Source organism: Rhinolophus hipposideros (assembly GCF_964194185.1).
Source record: "Rhinolophus hipposideros genome assembly, chromosome: 5".
NCBI lineage: Eukaryota > Metazoa > Chordata > Mammalia > Chiroptera > Rhinolophidae > Rhinolophus > Rhinolophus hipposideros.
This window is the reverse complement of record NC_138051.1, coordinates 43,013,369-43,028,970: the sequence shown is the minus strand read 5'-3', so window position 1 is coordinate 43,028,970 and position 15,602 is coordinate 43,013,369. Positions and strand designations below refer to the sequence as shown.

Here is a 15,602-nt window from a genome sequence, read left to right as displayed (position 1 = left end):
GTGCTGTGTAAGTGGCTCCCAAGCCCTGTGCGACATCACGTGGGAACTCCAGGACTTAGGGAGGGGCAAACTGACAGAGTACTAGAGTTCTTGCAGAACCAGGTAGGGATGGAGCCAGGTTAAACGGGTTACAGGTGTTCAGATTTAATTAAGTCCTCTGATTTACCTAAGCCATTTTAGTGCAGAAAGACTTCAAGTTTTTAAGTTTAGGTTTTAGCAGCACTGAACTTCAAAGACCTCTTTTGGGGTCATTTAAAATCTACATATGTGTCTTCAAATGTTTAAGGGAGTTATTCCTCAGTGGAGGGGCAGCTGAGCTAATGCATCCCTAAGCAGGAAGAGAGTGGTAAAAATTGCCTCTGAAAAGGGCTCCTGTTTTCTGTTTTTAAACTGGTGACTCCACTTTTGTACTTTATATCAAGCTCCGTATGCATAGAAACATGGTGGTAATGATTAGTGAATTCTGCCCCAAATACTGATCTTAACATGGGTTTTCCTGCAGAAGTATGGCATACATTCACCTTCTCTCCCTCTATACTCTCTTATTCCATTTATTTAAAGTTTTATTTATTAAGCTGTATGCAATGAACTGTGCAGATAATACAGATGCATAAGGCACAACCACTAGTCTCATGGCCAATCCATTCTTTGTTACACAACAGAGACAGCAGAACAACTAATGTGGTCACTCAAACATCTCACGTTTGACATCAGTGAAAATTTACAATACAGTTGTAAACTATTGTATTTAGTGTTTATATGAGTTTAATGACTATTGAAAGAATACATCAAGACCTTAACTAAGATAAAATATATGAATACAGAATAACCATAATAATATATATGAATACAGACTAAACAACAGCATAGCACACCATAATAATTCTAGGAGTAAATGTGTTTATGATTATTTTCATACAATGTATAGTTTTTCCTTTAGGAAATTATTAGGGATTATAATAGAATTCAAGGGGGAAAGGATTCAACATACAGATGTTCATTTAGTTGTGCCAGAAACACACAAGATGCTGAAAATATGGTTAATATATATATATATATATATATATATATATATATTCTTATATAAGAGTTATACATCTATGATTTATAAATAATATACATTTATAGGTGATAATAATACACATATTCATACCTAAACATAGGTTATCTGATGATTGTAAATTCTTGACAAACCATTACTTAACTATAGAAGAATGAATTATAAAGAGAATAAAGGAGAAAACCCAAAAAGTAGCCTCTTCCTTTCCAGGAAATCTGGAACTTTGCAATTTTAATGTAAATCTAGTAAATCAGGTATTTCTCTTTGTCCAAAGAGCTCAGGAAAGAGTTCATATTCTATTGAACTCTACAGACAAAAATTCCTCTACCAGTAAAAACAACCCTAGTATACGTTAATTGGTCTAGTTCTTGTCCATTAGCAGGTCACTGAGATTAAGCAAGGAAAGATAATTTCTAGTGATAGAGCATCAGGGAGAGAAGTTTATGAATCAATAAATTTATGGATTAAAGACATTTACATCTTTTAAATCATCCAAGTAAATAAATTACCACGAAGTCCCTTTAAGGAAATGGCAGAGAAGGAAAAGTCTATTCCCATTTGGCATACAAATGAGCCATTCCATAATATTATCTTGACTGCAAAAAGAACAGAATCTTCAATTACATGTAAGCTGGAAAACTTTTGGATAATAATCTTGAGAGCAGAGAACAAACTACACTCGTTGAGGCCAAATTATGAGCTCAGTTATATCAAAGACAGTACAAAGAGCCCCCAAAATGGATAAGAAAGGGACAAAGAGAAGAGACAGAAAAAAAGAAAAAAATGGCCAGAGAAATATTTGGCAGGGCCCAGCATAAGTCTGGCATCTCCTCCCTAGGCCTTCTGCCTGTCTGCAGAAACACCACTCATCTACCACCAGCTTCTGTCTCCTCAAGGAAATGCCAGTGAATCTCTTCCCATGCTTCATCAATACCAGGCATGGTAAGGTAAAAAGGCTACAAGCCCATATTGTATCATTCCCAAAATCAGCTTCTTCTTATAGAAACAAGATTTTTTTATTTGAAAGATTAACAAAATAGGGAGCTATATCTCAATGAAGCTTGTACTACTCAGTGAAAATATTTTCTTAAATTGGCACTTTCCCCTTGAAACCAATAATACTCAACTTCTTGACATATGTGTTTATTTGTTTTAAGTAAAAGGTAAGCAGATATTTACTTATGGTAGTAGAGGAAAAATACACCAACTGGTTGGTATAGTAAACATGTAGAAAAGGGCAAGGATTCAGGAGGTCTGGATTGAAATCTGCTGCCCTAACTGGGTTTGTCTCTTAACCTATTTGGGCCTCAGTTTCTCTATCTGTGAATTGAGAGAGTAGAAAATTTATAAGTTTGCTTGTTTGACGATCTGGGATCTATCCACACCAGTCAATTCCAAAATGTCATGCCAGAGATACTACTTTGAGTGTCAGTTAAACTATGTGGTGACTGACTAGGGTGTCATATATGATTTTAATATACTTTTTAGAAAAGAAATGTAGGCTCTTGTTCTCCCAAAATCAATTAAACATATTTCAAGGCCCTTGGCCACAGCTTCACCAAAAACATCTGATGTGATCCTTATCACTGACTTAAGCAATTTTCTTTGAGTCTCCCTCGCATTGTATACATTTTAGCCCTAAAAGGTACAATGTAGATCATCTCTTGACTCTCGGATTTTAAACATGAGAAAACTGAGGTCTTGGCATAACTCAGCAGCAGGAATAATACTGGAGCCCAGATCTCATAGTTTGTGCCCAGAGATCTTTCCATTGCTGGAGACCACCTGTAGAAAGTTGAGTTGGACACGACCCATCGTTTGGCCTTGAGAATTACAGTGATGCTCATGAGAAGACTTTTGTTTCAACAGTTCACACAGTCAATGTCCACCAAGAGGTTAGTAATGTAAACGGATACTATATCATCATTTAACCAAGAAATCACATTCTTGATCATATTCAAACTGCATTCAAGGGGACACCAGATTTCCTTGAAACAACTGTAGATAAAAGAAGAAAAATCCCAGCTGGTGTGTAGCCAGCATCCAACATGGCCTCCCATGATCCCTGCTTCTTGGTATTCATGCTCTTGTGTGCTTCTGTGCCTCACTCTCTCAGAGTTGGTTCGTGTGACCAATAGAACATAGCCATGTCTGAGGCTAGGTCATGAAAGACACTTGGTTTTTGTCCCTGGTTTCTGGCACAGAGCACCTAAAACCCTTGGAATTTCATGATAAGGGTGGTAGGAGTGTCTTTTGTTATCACCAAGTGACTTAGCAGCTTCAAAATAGGGGCTGTTTGTCAGAAAGCACAAGCCTTCATTAGAAGCTTAGAATTTTCAGTTCCACCCCCACATCCTTCAAAAAGAGGAGAGAGGCTGGCAACTAAGTGAATTGCCAGTGACCAGTGATTTAATCCACCATGCCCACTAAATGAAACTTCCATAAAAACCCCTAAGCAAAGGGTCTGGAGCTGCTTCCAGGTCGGTGAGCACATCGATGTTTTTGGAGGGTAGTGTACCTGGAGAGCACTTGGAAGGTGCATGTCTACCACCACCCTGGACCTCTATATGCTTATTGTCCGATACTGCAGCATGTTTTCTTCAGACCCAAGCTGGACCATATGCTTACAATTGTTGGAGAAAAACTAAAGAGGGAATGAACACTATACAATGCTTCCACAAATCATCCTACCACACTGAGTCAGGGAATGAATTAAATGTTAGGAAAAATAGAAAAGACATAAGCAACATATTTTCAGCCTTCAGGTTTCTTAAACACTCAACAGGAAACAAAAAGTGCAGAAACATTAACCCAAGGACTAAAAGTAGGGCATTTGAAGAAGGACCATTTATATTGCAAGGGCTGGAGAAATCGACAGAAGGAGATGACCAGAGTAGCGTAGGCTAACTAATATATTACATTACATATATATATATATATGTATGTATATATATGTGTGTATATATATATATATATATATATATATATATATGTATGCCATCACATTTGCATGAAATTTTATATATTATAAGGGCTTTTTCCACATTTTTAATTCCATTTCAGATACTTGTGAAAATGAGGTTGGCAGAACAGATATTAACAACTTGCATGTTACAGATCAGCAAACTGGGGCTAACTTTGTTGGCTTGTTCAGAATTACAGAGCTGGTTAGTAGTGGCATATACAACTGAGCCCAGCTCCCCCACCATGTCCTTTCTCTGCCCCTCCCCCACTTCTGTGGTGAACTGTTTCCCTGGAAGAGGTAAGTTCTAAAGCAGGACTGTAAGTATCTATATGGACTAAGAGAACACACATCCAAGAGTGGCAAGGACTGGGGTAGCTGTGGATTGTGGGAGGACGTGAAAAGATGTGACAAGAAACTAATCAAGACAGGTGGAAGGGTCTGGGTATAAAATAGAAAAGCCAGGGTGTGGAAGGAATACTGAAAGAATGCTGAGCAGTGACTAAGGGAACCACTGACATTAGATAGCAAATGCTCCCTTTCCAACCCCTGACTAAGTTTATCAGCTATACGTCTTCACACATGAATAACTACAAAGAAAATACCAGTATTTTCATGTAGTACATCATCCAATGCAGGCTTATACAATCTCTGTTAAGCCCTTTGTAAATCTCACTCACAGTGAGTGACATCATTCTCATTTTTTATTTTCTGGGTCCTGTATCCAAGTCTTAGATTCTGGTCTGGACCATATAGACACAGGTGAACCTCTGTAATTCTTAGTCATATTCCATATTGTCATCCACAGTGACCCACCTAAACCAGTGCAAGAACTTCCAGTGAGGTGATACTCAAACCAATTTTTTCCATAGAGAGCAAAGACAGGAAATGGTGCATTGTATCGTTAAGTAGAACAAGATGGAAGGTCTCCGAAGGAATAACGGATGGAGGCCCGATTTAGGATGAGGTGCCAGATGGGTACAGTTAGACAATTATGATATCGTGATGCTATGTTAACCTTTCCATAAAGATTTTGTGGGGCCTGTAGCTTCAGTGTTGAGAATATACACTGATTTCTGTGCTTAGAAATAAGAAATTTATCAGTAAATAAAATAGAAAAACAAAAACACCTCTACTAATATTCAATCTCTCATCACCTCCCCCCACTCCCCCAACATTGTTCTCAATTTTTATAAGCAACACTATTTTGGAAAATGAAAATTCTCAAAATCCTCAATCACACCATTATCCCAAAGCCTAGACTTAGTTGGAAAGCTTTGTGGTTCTGACTCAGTAGAGCTGGTTATCCTCTTTAATTGGATTGATGGCGACAATTGTAATTGCTTTAGATGAGATTGCCTGTAATGTAATTATGCTTCCTTCATCAGCCTGAGCTGGACTTGTGGAATACATACAGAAGATGCCTTCAATTACTGAGAGGTTAAGGACAGCACCATACTGCCTCACAAATTGTGTTTTACTATATAAGAATTTAAAAATGATGTAGGAAGCTGAAGGAATTATTCCCTTAAAGCAGTTACTCTAGTCATTCCTGTATAGAGCTATTCTGTATGGTGAGATGGCTGTATTCCAGAGCTATTTTTTTTTTTAATTTAAATTAAAAGATATTTTAAAGAACTTAACATGGATTACCATGCCACTAGTAAATTGTACTTCCTCATTATTTAGTTACTGCTTATTGTTTATAAATAGCCATTGTGTCTAAGCTATATTTTTACAAAGCATACAGTACATAGTAAAGTTTCACTTGATTTTTTTCTATGATTCGAAGACTTATGGTTTCTAAAAGAAACATAATAAATAACAGGAGATAATTTAAAAATACAGTTTTTTTATGATAGATGGAGCCATAATTAATACCTAAGGAGCCAGCTGCTTCACTACAATAATACCTCTTCCTATGTTCCAATTAACACATGGAGAACTTCAAAATTTTTCCATTGGAAGCCCAGCCTCTAAACGGGACAAGTCTGCCAAATGTACTGTGAACACATGTAGTTTGGGAGAAATAGCACATACTGAAAATCCACCCCAGTCTTATTAGCTTTAGCATTGCTCTCATTAAAAATAGAGCTGCTTATGGGTTTTTCCTTCTCAAGCATATGAAACATAGAACTTGGAAATGTGCCCTTTTGAAAACATGTTCTTGTATTCACAAACCAGATGGTGCACATCAAATGCATCCTGATTTTCTAATGAAATAAGAAAGGGTTCCCATTGTGTTCTTTAATGAGATTAACGCATAGTCAATTGCTAGTTTTGACAGATACTCTTGGAAAGTTAAACAACAGGCCTAATGCTGTCCTGCTGGACCTGGGCAGGAACTCGCCAAGCTGGAGAGCTGGGGCCATGCTGGGGGGAGGGGGCTTTCCAATTCTTCTGATGTAGGCTCTCGCAGAGGTGCAAGCCCTGCCACAGCCACTCACAAAGAAACCTCCTGCCACTGAACACCAGAGACAAAGAGTCTGCTGTCTCATAAAAGGGCTAATCAAGCAAGAAAAAGAATCTCTCTCTCTCTCTTTCTCTCGCTCTTCATGGTTCAGTCCAGTACTTAGTTAAGCCATCACTGCCAATTGCCAATAAAAACCTAATTCTGGGTACCATTTGAATGTCACACTCATGACTTCGAGACACCATACAGCAAGTACCAAATCCAGTAAAATTATGCTGGATTTTTCCAACCAATTAGAGAATAGTATAACATAGCTTACCTTGGAGAAGGTTGTGTGGTCAAAAACCTAAAAAAAACAACAACAAAAAAAAGAGGAATGAATTAATTTTCTAGTACTTCTGACCTTTGCCACCACAATTGTCATTTTCTAATTTGATGTATCTCTTGCCTGAAGTAATAGAATGGTTTAAGCCAAGTTGGATTCTAACCTGAATTCAATTTATCTATTTAATGCCACTCTTAAGTTAGGAATGTGTTCAGCTGAGGAGAAGCATCCATCGATACACTTGAGTAAAAACCTGTGGCAGGATAGACATGGTAGTTGTGAAGCATGTTTTTTAAACTTTTAACAACTTGAAGATCTCAACTATGTCTTTTTTTTTTAAATCTACAGATGAGAAAAAATTTTCTTTGTGCTGAGACACCCTGTTTAATGAACTACAACATCGTATCTCATTTTTCTTCATGAACTACTCTAATTTAACAGTTGAGCTGGAAGAGCACATATTACTAACAGGTTCAGGCGTATACCATCCAAAACCTGGAAATAACAAGTTGGAAACTACACATCCTACAAAATAAATCTGTTACTCCATCAATTCTAGACGCCTAAGAGTCTGACAATCCAAGGGAGGTGTTTTGAATGGGACTGTGCAAAAGCAATTGCTGTTAGGTGTTCAGTTAAACTGAGTACCATGTCTTGCTCCCAACGTGCTTTGCAGAACCATTTATTTTACATTTTAAATTTTGTATCCGCCAACTTGGGCTAGAAAAACTTAATTAAAAGCACCACCACTACCACCAACTGATGCTATGGTTGATCAATACTCAAGGATTTTTAAAAATTTCCCCAAATGTCGCATAATTCCCTGGGATCTGGGAGCTTTTACTCTCCTTAAAGTGGAAGACTGCTTCTCCTTTTGATGTTTTGCTATTGGGGGGAAAAATGGTATTTAGCAAATAGCTACCAAATCCATCAAAAGGTTAGAATTCTTTTTATTTTAATGCTCTTTCTTAATGGGCAAAAGTTGATTGATTGGTTCACTAGAACATTCTTAGCTTTAGGGCAGAAACAGTGCTTTGTATACAATAGTGGGCTGGATTTAAAAAAGAAAAAGTAAAGAAAATCAACATTCAAGAACACAAGTGAACTTCAAAAATGGAAGAAAATAGAAAAAACAAGGTTTGAAAACATTGTATTTATTTAAAATCTAATAGATGTGTTTTAAGTTGCATTGAATTATAATGTACTGATTCTTTATCTTTAGTTGGGAATGTACTTACATCACGACATCTAAATTTATCTGGATAGTTTAGTTTCCCAAAATTCCATATAGTTTTTGAGAAAACAAATTAGGATATTTCTCCAATAAATCCACAACCTCCAGTTCTTCCTAACATTCCCCACCCCCACTTTGTCTTTGAAACTACTTTTAGGAAGCGGATTCTCTAAGTGGACCATTCATTGACATTTCAGAAAATACAAGGGGTAAAAGAGAGAAGGTAATTCTTTGCCACTGGCTAGAATGAAGTGAGAGGAACTAACTGAACCCTAGTAATATTAATTCTCTTTTACTCTGCTCCCATCTCTGACTCCCTTCTACTATTTATTGGTTGGGCATTTGGAAGTACCACGCACCCAGCACAATGATTTATATCTTAGCGGAAATGGTTTTTAAATTTAAATGTGCATAAGAATCCCTTGGGGAGCTGTCAAATGATGATCATTGGCACCAATTCAGTGCCAACTGGAATTCCCAATCTGAGTGTAGTGAATAAGGAAACTTTATTCACTGCGAACAGCTCAATTGTGATACAGCATGGCTATGGAACAGCGCTGTAATGTTATAGCTCAATTATGAAGCAATATGGATGTGAAACAGCATGGCTGTGAGGTGGCCCTGGGGCGAGGCCCCTCTCTGCCTACACAGCTCTTCCCTCCTCGGGTCTGGTTGGCTCCACTTGCTCCAGTCCTGTCCACTTTGCCCTGTACCAGTCTTCTCCACTCTACTCCAGTGAGACATCTTTGGTGATTTCAGCTCCAGCTGCAGAAAAATACTCTTCAGTCTTCAGCGGAAAGGGAAAGTGGGTTCTCTGAGCCTTAGGAGAGATGACATACATACTGAAGTCCCTGCATCTGGTCCCTGATTGGTCTGTCCTCATGCAAATCAGGACTCCAAATCTTCACGGTTTTATTTAGTCTATAAAGCACTGCTCTGTGGTCAGAATGGAACTGCTCTCATTGGTCAGTGAAAGCACTAATAGGGATATAGCTACATTGTTCTAATTGGATGGTGAAAGTTTCAGTTCTATTGGTTGAACTATAATTCCAGGAACTCCTTTATAAGGGCTGGCTCAGATGGCAGGAACACAGAGCAAGAAGGCAGTTCAGTGCTGGAGGTAGGCAGGCTTCTCCTTGAAGCACAGTTTGTGTGAGAGGCCTCTTTAGAAAGGGCTGCTAGACTCTTTTTAAACATGAGCTCAGTTAGCCATGAGGAGCCCTTCTTAGTAGGTATCTTCTTTCTCAGGTTCCACAGAGCTTATTAAAAATGCAGATTCCTGAGTTCTAGCCCAGCTCTACTAAATCTGAATCTCTAAAGAGTTAGCACCTAGGAATGTTCATTTTCAATAAGTTTCCTGGTGACTATGATTAGGTGGTCATTAAATGAAAAGTGATCTTGGGCTGTGCCAAGTGCCAAGTGCCAAGCTTTGGGTAGACAAGTGTATTAAATTGATATCCCATCTCAAAGTAGGTACTCAATAAATATTTAAATTTGAAAAAAAAGTAATATATAAGTACAACTTGATCATTATGTGCAAATGTTTTTCCTTCTCCTTTTTGATTTCTGAATAGATATATGACTGGCCTTAAGCATTATTTCACTTTGGTAATCTATAAATTACTAGAAAAGGGAGAAAGCTTAGGCAATATAGATTCTAATTAATGTGGTCCTTACTGTTTAACTCCATATAAGTCATAAAATCCTTGAAATTTATAGCTGGAAGGACTTCAGAATAAATTTAGTTCAATTCTTGCTTTTCCTTCCTTCCTTCCTTCCTTCCTTCCTTCCTTCCTTCCTTCCTTCCTTCCTTTCTCTCTCTCTCTCTCCTCTTCCTTTCCCTTTCCTTCCCTTCCCTTCCCTTCCCTTCCCTTCCCTTCCCTTCCCTTCCCTTCCCTTCCCTTCCCTTCCTTTCCCTTCCCTTCCCTTCCTTTGTTTCTAGGTGAAGAAGCTTTAATGCAGAGAAATTAACTAATTTTGGATTATTTTATAAATGGGGGTGATCTGAAACAATGCAACATTTTAGCTGTGATTTTGAATAATTTCCAGGTGTCTGCTTAATTTTCACCCCGTCCCAGTTCAGATGGAAATATCCATGAAAAGAACTATGTAAGTAAATACAATTAATCATAATCAATCATGCACTGTCTTGGATTTGCCTAGAACCAAAATACTGAAATGGACACATGGCGTCCTGCTAGTTCTAATTTTCTACCAATTCATGAAACACTTCATGCTTTTCTCGAATCACAGCACAAACCTTTCAACTTTTTATTATAATTAACGTTATGAAAGGCATCAAAGTGCCTAAATACATGCCATAAAGTCCTTGAGTGGATGGCCATTTCCAATACACATAGAGTTTGCATAAATGCTAATAAACATTTTATCATTTTGTCAGTCTCAGGACCTCACTTCCTTCATCTATGAATGTTGGGTTTGGACTAGATGATATCTAAGTATCTAAAAGAATGATACAATTAAGGTACAACTGATATAAAGATGAACAGGTATAAAGATGCCAACTTTAAATTTAAAACATAAAAATATGTTTAGAAATAATCATTTCTCCCATTACCATTATCTCACTGAAAAGGAAAATTTTAGCACCAAAAGCATAGGAAGCCCATAATTTCAAAATAAAGACAACCCTTAAAATGAAGGGAAAACAAAATGTAGTAAAATACTACACTGTTCTTCTGTTTCTCATATTGCTGTAGATTCATAATAACTTTGCCACTGACCAGCACCAGTCTATGAACTACTCTTTGGGGGCCGCTGTTGGAAAGTTCTACAAAGAACTTAGAGGCAGTATTTTCCCTGGGGATATCTGACACAACACTCATCCCCAGAGAAGCTTCTAAATAGGGAATTTCCTGGTTTTAGAACAAAAGAATGTGTGGTAGGTGCTTGACAGTATAATCCCCCTTTCAGAGATTCTTAGTGAATAATAATATAGATTCTGAGTTCTCTTGAAATAGGCAAAATGTTAACTTTATTTCGTCTATTATTTTAAAAAGTCATTTATCCTGGGAAACATTTTTGGCACATTGCATCTGTTATACTGGTGTTAACATTCTGTAATACTGGTGTTCTGCATGGCATGCTTTCCCCAAATCTGCCCCACAGCCTGACCTACCAGCTATAGTCAACAGGCCCACCGTTCTCCCAGTGCCCTGTGGTCACTTTGGAGGACTCTGTGACCTGTACTCAAGAAATATTAGTTAAGTAGATTGGCAGTGAGCCTACCCCTACAGGTGGCAGCTCCAAGGCCAAAATAAAGCCCTGGGAGGAAGGCTGAGGCTTCACAGGGAGGTGGTGTCCTCCCACTCCCATTAGAGACATGTGAGCCATGTCTCCCAGGCCTTTTCTCTTCCTGATGGATTTGGTAGGTTCAGCTGTGTTTACGGAAAGCAAAATAACAGTGGCTGAAATAAGATAACTTTTATTTTTCTCTCTTATACATAGTTACTTACATAGTCCCAAGTGGTGATTCTCAAAGCTTATCCCCGAGGAGGACAATCAGCATCACGTGGAAACTTGTTAGAAATGCAAATTTTTGAGACTTTCTCCACACCTACTGAATCAGAGGTTCACCAAGCCCTCCTGGTGATTTTGATGCTAAACTTTCAGAACCACTGGTCCCAAGGTTGTGGTACAGGGCTGGAAGGGGTCCAAAGGAGTCATCCGGGAATCCAGATTCCTTCTCTCTAGATGCTTCAGTCACTGTACCCTGGGATGTTTCCTTTGTACACGTGATCCCATATGACTTGCTACCAATGTTTTCCAAAGCTGGCTCTTCTTGAGTTCTTTAGCCACAGGCCTGATTCAGGCCTTCGTCAATTCCACCAGGGATGCTCCTAAGGGCCTCTGCCCAGTCCACTGATTCCAACCTACTTCATCCCCACCTAACTAGCTGAGTTATCTGTTTTTGTTTTGTTTTGTTTTGTTTTAGAGGTAATTTTTATCTTTCTTACTAGACTATCACCTGACTCCCTGGTGGCAAAGGCCAAACAAAAATGAAGGTCATAGAGTCTTAATATCTGGTTCTTATCTTTTCCTAACTTATCCCTCAGTCCTTTACCTGAACACCTTCTGGATCCCAGCTGCAATGAACGCTGTTTCCAGAACTTACCACAGTGATTCGGTCTCCATGCCTTTGTGCACACTGTTCCCCTTGCTTAGAATGCTGTCATGCAGGGGACCCTGCTCGCTGCGCCATTTGTCGTGCGGGGCGTCCGGCGGGGTCTCTGGTCCCGTTCCCCACATAAGAATGCAGGACACGGTGAGGCCAAAAAGGAACACCCACGGAGCCATAAGTAGGGGAGTCATATCACTATATTATCGCTGGCGGCATCTGCCTCTCTGCAATCCGCTCTTGCTAGCCCCCATTCTTTCTGCTAGCGTAGCCACAGCCGTTATATTAGTGGCCAATGGCTTATGGGTTACAGCTGACGGCCAACTAGCCACGGCTGCTGGCCATCTGATCACAGTTGATGGCCATTTACTACCCGAGCCAGCACCTTTCTATGTGAGGCCGAGAGCCTGGAAACTGTTTTTTGGGGCTTTGTCCCCACAAATGCCTATGTTCAGATTCCTCTTACCACACTTCCCTCCAACACATTTCTTCCAATATTCTTTTTCACCTGACAAATATCTGCTCATCCTTCAAAATCTAATCTACACACCACTTCTGCAGGGCCTGTCTCAACTTACTCATGCTTGGTTACTGGCTTCCTTGTGCACTCATTGTAGGTATTACCACAATGGAATACTCATCTAGAATGCATCTAGAATACTCATCAAATGGTATGATAATTTTCTGGGTACAAATCTGCCTTCTGCTTTAGATGGGGAACTTCTTGGAAACAGGCATTGATAATCATTCAATGTGCCAGGAAGTACATATCCTGAAGCATCGGTCCTTGAAGGCATGCCAGTATCTGATGGGTACCCAACAATGGCCAGTTTAAAGCATCAATAAATGCATGTCTCCTGTAAATTCTCTCAAGGATGTAATGATTGTAATTAACACCTACTTCCAATGTGAGTGTCTCTGAGAAACATGCATGGAAGTATCTTAATTGTTAGGATTGTGTTGGGTTTGCTAAGTCTGGAAATGGGAACAGATTTGCAGAATAAGTAGTGGCCTTTAAAGAACCAAATAAGAAGGGGGAAAAAAGCAGGAAAAAAATCCTGGGGTCAGGGCAAAGCAAGTGAAATTTCTATGCTCAAAGCAAGGAATGTGTTTGTATCTAGAGAAATTAGACAAAATGAGTCCTGTAATAGTGATTTCAACTCTACTGAGAAACAAATATTACCCTTCCAAGTTTACTGGCACCTGTCCCTCTTGCTGAGCAGGAGATGGTGAATTACGTTGTCTACGCACTGATGAGTTTAAATTCCCTCAGGCATACTTGGCTGTGATGCTACTTCACCCTGAAGTCTCTTCTTTCAATTTTTTGAAAGAGGGGAGAATGTCCTGTTGTTTGTAGCTTTTCTTCTGATTATTTAAAAAATGAAAGTCGTTCCAGGCAATTGTCCAAATTTAAGAGCTTAAATTAAAAGGCTCATTTTCAAAATTTCTCATGTAATTCCCTGTTTGGATTGAGGGTATAGATCTTTTCTTGACTAATCATGGAACAAAGAATAATGAATCAATACTTCTGAAATTTCAGACCAAGTTAGAATCAAGGACACTTAGCAGAAATGAGTGGTACTGTTGTCGTCTCAGGCAGAGGCAAAAGGGCAAGCCAATCTTTTTGTCATCTGTCCTATACCAAGACCGAGCTCGGTGTATTTCATCAGTGAATCCATTCTGGAAGGTTATGATCCTTATGGTACTTTGTTACTCTTCTGATAAGAAAAACAATGTGATTGTCAACATTGTTACTTTTCATAATGAATCAGGCCCTATATATGCAGTTATGATGAATAATTTCTGGCTGTAAAGTATTATGGACTGTAGTTACAATGTATCAATTATGGAGCTACTATACAATACAAATAAAAATGTCACAATCTTTTCATAATTTTCATGAAGGGCCCTTGTAGATGCAAATTTTTATTTATGTAATTTTCATAAGATATGATTTGACATAGCCTCTGTCTCCTGAGCAAGAGTTTTGTTGTAAACACTCTAGCTTGCAATTACCATACAGTAAATAACTAATCACAGAAGCTCACTCCATGATCATTGACAAAAATGGCCACACTTACAGCTGAAATTAATATTGAGGGAATGGCTCTGCCTCTCACCCATACCCAGGCACTCAATCACAGCAAAATGGCCCAACCACGACTACAATTTTGTGATGAGATAAAATTAATCTGTGTTGTCTGAGTCGGAAAAAAATTTGTATCTTTGGTCCTGTTTTCCCACTCTGAATACAGTTGGATGCGATGAAAAAGAATGGGAAGAATTTGTTCACAACGATAAACTATTCCCTAAGTATGTTTGGATGAGATGCTCGAATTTTTTTCACAACATTTTTCTTCCCTACTAACTCTTCTCTGTGACCTACCAAATATATAGATATTGATTTTTAATGAAATGTACTTATGAAATACTGATCACATCCTCCCAACTCCCGTTACCTTGATTTTAGAAATAACATCCAGTTCAGTGACTGTTAGACTTAAGTTAGAACTGGAAAACTCAGAAAATGTCACCAAGAAATGCCACTGACAGCAGGAAACAACTGCTCTCCTCTGGATTTCACTTCTACTTCCAAAGTTTATCATTTTATACTGACAGGTCTTGAGGTCTTTTGGCATATGTTTACTGTAGTTAGCTTTCTTACCTGTTCTTCACTGTGGCTCTTTCAAAATGTCAGCCTTTCCAAGTCTTACCAGTGTCAGCAGTTAATCTTCCTTCTTTGGACCTAGAGACACTACAAGCCAATGCACAGGTACTCTCTCGACATCCTGAAACTTCTGGACCGACCTCCACATCCCATTTTTAGTCCGCACATCTGCTGTGTCTTTACCTGTCCTCACCTGCTTCTCTCCTGCTACCATGAAAGAGGTCTTTCTCCTACAGTCTAAAGCTGAACCCTCTAACTGAATTCTGGATCCCATCCTCTCATAGCTCTTCTCTCGTGCATTTTCAACTTTTAATGCATCTTTCCCATCAATATCTCAAATCAGAAAAACAAATAAAAACTTTCCATCAACCTTCCTACTCCCTGGAAATCAAACTTCTTTTAAGAAGTGCTTCCGCTCATTGTTAGCTTCCGTGTTAGCCAGTCCACAAAAATGACTCTTCAACCATTCCTGGTATTCACGTCCTTGTTTAGTCGCCTCTCTTTGAAGCCAGGCTGGACTGCTGATATACTTTTTGGCCAAATGAATGCAGCAAAGCGACACTGTGTAACTTTTGAGGTTAGGTCAAAAAAGGTCCTGCCCTTTCTATGTCGGTCTCCTGGAATACTTGCTCTTGGGGAAGCTAGTCACCAAGTAAAATGTTCAGCTAACCTGAGATTACCGTACTGTTAGGAAACCCAAAATGGCTATGTGGAGGGAGCGAATGATGCTCATGCAGCCCCTAGCAGTTCCTATCATCCCAGGTGAGGCATCTGCCATGTGGGTGAAGACGCCCTTTTGGAC

At 38.9% G+C, this 15,602-nt stretch overlaps 1 protein-coding gene across 6 annotated transcripts in view; it reads right to left on the bottom strand.

Annotated features, from left to right (window-relative positions):
* Nucleotides 1–15,602, bottom strand: part of SEMA6D (semaphorin 6D) — a gene marked incomplete at its 3' end in the record, with an annotated part of 573,645 nt that overhangs the window by 159,506 nt on the left and 398,537 nt on the right. For 5 of the 6 annotated variants that reach the window (XM_081049652.1, XM_081049648.1, XM_081049641.1 and 2 more), the window contains exon 4: nucleotides 6,755–6,781. The exons of the other annotated variant lie outside the window; for it this stretch is intronic. The remainder of the gene's footprint in view (nucleotides 1–6,754; nucleotides 6,782–15,602) is intronic. 6 annotated transcript variants of the gene reach the window in all.